This window comes from Orycteropus afer, unplaced genomic scaffold (genome assembly GCF_000298275.1).
Source record: "Orycteropus afer afer isolate SDZICR_OR568_19922 unplaced genomic scaffold, OryAfe1.0 scaffold00259, whole genome shotgun sequence".
NCBI classification, from domain to species: domain Eukaryota; kingdom Metazoa; phylum Chordata; class Mammalia; order Tubulidentata; family Orycteropodidae; genus Orycteropus; species Orycteropus afer.
Genome location: NW_006921846.1, coordinates 2,222,306 through 2,227,817, shown reverse-complemented (window position 1 = coordinate 2,227,817; position 5,512 = coordinate 2,222,306). Strand labels below are relative to the sequence as shown.

General features: G+C 37.2%; 1 non-coding gene across 1 annotated transcript; it reads left to right on the top strand.

Moving 5' to 3' along the window:
• The first annotated feature begins 667 nt into the window (after nucleotides 1-667).
• LOC122150909 lies at nucleotides 668-774 on the top strand. The gene has a single exon (XR_006163903.1). It is a non-coding gene; the product is annotated as a U6 spliceosomal RNA (small nuclear RNA).
• The last annotated feature ends 4,738 nt before the right edge of the window (nucleotides 775-5,512 follow it).

The window sequence follows — 5,512 nt, the reverse complement described above, 5'->3', positions numbered from 1 at the left end:
CCAGAGCTCCTCTGAATCGATCACCTGTACTCTGATGAATAATATTGATAATATTGGACACTGTTGTCTTCTTCCTGATTTAAAGGAAATACATCTAAAATTCTCACTGAATATGATTGTTTGTTATATGTTTTTCAAGTTAATGTAGTATCATTCTACCCTGATTTTTTGAGTTTCTTTTTAATCACTTACAATTGGCATTGAAATAATGAACTCTTTTTTTTTATCTGTTAAGTTAATCATATGACTTTTCTTCTTTATATTATTAATGTGGTGATTCATATTGATATTTTCTGATGTTAAACTGTTCTTGCATTCCTAGTTAAAATAAAACCTTTTATGATGATGTGTTATTTTATCATACACTGTTGGATGCAAATAGCTAATATTTCCATTATTATTTTCATATATGAGTGCATCTTCCTAAGTAAATTATTCCTGCATTTATTTTTCTTATGACTGAATCATAACTGGTGTGTGTAAGGATATTTTATGTGAATTATATCACCCATAAAATGTGTATAATAAGAAAAAGAGTAGCAATGAACAGAGAATGGCACTCTGAGGACCATCAATATTTTAATGATGGTTAGAGGAAGAGACAGAATGGCTAAGGGGATAGGAGGAAAATAAAGAATGAGTATTGTCATAGAAAGCAAGAGATTCAGTGCTCACTTCGGCAGCACATATACTAAAATTGGAACTATACAGAGAAAATTAGCATGGCCCCTGTGCAAGGATGACACGCAAATTCGTGAAGCGATCCATATTTAAAAAAAGAAAGATTCAGCTATTTTATTTTAAAATAAAGGAGTTTATCAACAGATTATCCAATGCTGTAATGAGATCAAGGAAAATGATGATGGTGAGGAAGATAACAAAGACAATGATGCTAAGAGGTGAAAATGTATTAGCTGATTATTGTGTACCATCTTTTTTCTAAATACTTTACCTGTATTATCTCATTTAGTTCTAATCATAAACATCTCACTACTGTTATTATCCCAATACAAGGACTAAAAGATCTTCTCTGGATTTTGTGGGGGGAAAAGTTATTCTTGTCTTTGGCCACAATGATTTGGTGAAGGTACAAGGCAGAATTTGGGGGGAAGATGGTCAAAAGGAAAGAACAGAAAACTTGACGATAGAGATAATTGAATATATGCTGTTACTACAGTTAGGTATCTAGGTAGGGTAAGAGAAAATACAGGATAATATATGGATCAGAATCCTGAGGAGATGGGATAGCATGAGATTTCAGTGAAGGGGCTATCTTTGTACAAGTGTAATTATACCTTTTTCTTTATTATAGGAGGGAAGAATGGATGAGGATGCATAAAGATCTACACAGGCAGAAAAGTAAGATTAATGTTTCTACTAAATGGCCTAGGAGCTCTGGTGGCATAGTGCCTAAGGCATCTGACTGCTAACCAGAAGGCTGGTGGTTCAAACTCGCCATCCACTCTTCAGAAGAAAGATTGGGCAATCTACTTCCATAGAGATACCGCCTTGGAAACCCAACGAGGAGTCACTATGAGTCAGATCCAACTCAACAGCAGTGAGTTTGGTTTGTTTGTTTTTTACTGAATGGCCTAAATTAGTTAAGTAAAGTAGAAAGCGAGGTTGTGTGTTAAATAGAAGGAAGCAAATGATCTAGTGGGGCCCTCATTAGGATAGTTCTGGCTGTGGATTTCAAATAACTATTAATCCCTTGAAATATTAATCCCTTGGGAGTTTTGGTAGCCTAATGCCTAAGGTATTTGACAGCTAACCAGAAGGCTGGTGGTTCAAACCCATCAGTCACTCCTCAGAAGGAAGGTTGGGCAATCTACTTTCATAGCGATACCTCCTTGGAAATCCAAGTAGCGGTCGACTGTGAGTCGGATCCAACTTGATGGCAGTGAGAGTTTTATTAATCCCTTACCTAAAGAGACTGTATTTCAGTCCACAGACTGTCGTTATTTTTAGAGAGCATATTTACAAGTACTTGTTTGACTTCTCTTATTTGGTTCTGTTTTAAAATATAGATAGTCTCTCAGTCCATTTAAAATAAAGCTGACCAAGCTCATAGAATTGTTATAAGAATTAACTTGGCAAAGGGAAGGGTTATAACCTTATGGCAATAAAGTGGACACATGGCAGTGTAGAGGGATAAAAATATAATATTCCAGACTTTCTACTCACAAAATTGATGTGTGACCTTGCACAGAACATTTAACCTTTCTGCTACAGATATCATAGGTAATTTGGGAGTAATATCACAAGTGTTACAAAAATGTGAAGCTTTATAAAATGCTCTGAGATATGCCAACGAAGAGATTATATATGCATATAATACATAAATTGGGATTGTCCTGGACAATTAGGGACATAGGTAACCCAACTGATACATTTATTCATTCATTGTTTGGATCAATGCAGCTCCAGGGCCTCTCTAGGAATCCCACGAATTATAGTCACCATTTGTAGCAGAGCTCATGATATTGCCAAAACAAATGTAAGGCAATTATGGGTGTTTTAACAGGGACATAAACAGTAGAGGAATTTTACTGCACTCCCCTCCCTCAACCCAAACTTTGAAACAAAGCACTCATAACTCTTTACAGACCCTTGAATCATATACTCACTTCTTCACCCTCCTTCTCAGGAAATTCTCTTGACCTAGAAACATACATTCACCACATTAACTTAACTCTCTATATGAAAAACAGTGGCACCCCTGAGTTTTGGCTTATGTAAGTCAGTTCATGTTTCTGAACCTGGTAGATTTTATGTCCTCTGTGTAAACGCCATGGGAGAAAGATGTGCCAGTGTGCTTCTCTAAAGATTTATAGCCTCAAAAACCCCAGGAAGCAGTTGTACTGTGTCCTATAGGGTTGCTATGAGTCTGAATTGACTCTATGGCGGTGGGTTTAGGTTTGTGTGCAAAAATGAGGAAAAAATATATTCTGTCTTAGCTTGCTAACTCCTATAGGTCAAAGGCATCATTTTTCATTGCTTTCTCCCAACCTCCAACACACACACACACGTCAGTCATCATATTTGAGAAGCAGTGGAGAAAAGGCGTAAAGGCAAGGAAGCAGAAAGTGATGTTGGAGTGGTGAATGTACTACATAACAGTGCAGGGAGGAAGGAGAAGAAGGAGGGGAAGGGAGAGGAGCAGAGTCCAGTGCAGTGCAGAGGGCAGACTGCATTGTCACACACATTGTGGTTGCTAGTCATGGACCATGAAGAAGAGAAAAAAAATGTGCCCTTTAAAAGTCATTTCTGTTTTAATCTGTAAAAAATGTAAGAATATGCAATCAGTCAAAAATCTGCAAGATCTTTAAACTCCTACAACAGGAGGAAAGTTGTTAAGTCTCAATCTTTTTAGTGGCAAGTCTCAAAAGAAAATGTAATAGAAGTTGGTTACTAGGTGCAGAAATCCCTGAACTCAAGTTCAGAATACTGTTCTCATCAAGCTGCTTCTAGAATCACAAATAGACTGGGAAAATTTGAATCGCAGACTTGCTCAAATCAGAATGATCTTATTTCTGTACCAAAAGCAAAATTTTCAGATCACAAGACATAGAAAATAATATAGACTAATACAATTCGATCAAAGAGATGAGATTGTTTCATTATCTCATTACGACCTAGACTCACCCTTCACTGCTGTTTCGAGAAGAGCTGATAAATAGTCTAATGAGTCTTAAATGTAAGACTCAAGGTAGAGGACTGTTTCTGTGTTAAAGCAAGCTAATTAGGAAGCAATAAAGTGGACACATGGCAGTGTAGGAAGGGATAAAAATAGGAAATCTTAAGCTTACCCTGTGTAACTAGCAGGATGTTGTTGTTGTTGTTGTTATGTGCCGTAGAGTCGGCCCCGACTCATAGCGACCCCTCCTTGGGTTTCCGAGGCAGTATCACTACGGAAGTAGGATTGCCCAACCTTCCTTCCGAGGAGTGGCTGGTGGGTTTGAACCGCCAGCCTTCTGGTTAGCAGTCAAGTGCCTTAGGCACTATGCTACCAGATACAGGATACTATAGCAAAATAAAAAAAAAAAAAAAAAAAAAAAACTTTGAGCTAAATGTCAGTATAGATATATCAGATTTGTTGATTTTGCCAACAGGTCTTTTTTGAGCACTGAATATGTGCCAGACACTGTTACCTGTGCTAGAGAAATAACAAATAATAAAGTCTTAATGAAACACAGATGCATGGAATGGAGCAAGAACTGGATAAAAAGCTGGAAAGACAAATACGAAGATCATTCATGGCTTTGTGAGCCATTTAAGGAGTGGAGGGCCTACCTAAAAAGAGCAGGGAGTTACTAAATTTACTAAATGAATTTAAACAAGTAAATAACAACTATTTTACATATTTGAAGAGATTCTTCTAGCTATAGCACAGAGAATGCATGGAGGGAAAATCTAATATTGAATATCAGGAGACCAACTAGAAGATGATTGCAGTAAGCACAAGCAAGAGGTGAGAATGGCCTGCACTAGGCCTCAGATGTCTTACTGATGAATTAAATTGAAGAGTGAGGGAGAGGCAGAAGAAAGGGATCAATAATGATTTCCAGGTTTCTGCCTTGGTCAGCTGGGTTAATGGTACTATAAAACGGTACATAGAAAGAAAGGTAATATTTTTGGAGAAAGGTGGAAGGGAGGATGATGGGCTCAGTATTGGATATGTTGATCTTTAGGTATCTGTGGGATACTGAAATAGAGATGTTGAGCAGACATTTGGAATTCAAGAGAAACTTAAGAATCTAAAGACTTGGAAGTCATCAACAGAAAGGCAGTAATTTAAGCCATAAGAGTAGATACAATTAACAAAAGGTGTGTAAGTGAATAATCTACATAAAGCACAGCCTCATCTCCCCCGAGACCAGAAGAATTAGATGGTACCCAGCTACCACTAGCAACCATTCTGATCAGGGTCACAGTAGACGGACCCTCATCAATGTGAGAAAAACATGGAACAGAACCTCAAATTCCTACAAACAAAAACCAGACTTATTGGACTAGCTGAGACCTGAGGACTCCCTGAGACTATTGTTCTGAGATAGCCTTCAAATCTTGAGCTGAAACTAACCCCTGAGGTCATCTTGTAACGAAATAACAGATGGCTTAGAAAATAGTATCACTTGTAAGTACTGTGCCTCTTTAAAAAAAAAACCAAAACACCTATATAAGAGCAAATGGCCAACAATTTCTTTAAAACAAAGATGAGAATGTAAAGAGGCAGAGAAACTAGATTAGTGGAAACGAAAAACCAGAAGAGAAATAGTGAGAATGTTCACACATTGTGAAGAATGTAACTAATGTCACTGAATGATTTGTGTAGAAATTATTGAATGGGAACTTATACTGCCTTGTAAACATTCACCAAAATACAAAATACAGTAAATACAAAATACAGTAAAATATTATTAGAAAAAGAAAGGAGTGTAGGCATTTTTATAGGGTTGCTATGAGTCTGCCGGGAGCTCTGGTAGCATAGTGGCTAAGGCACTTGACTGCT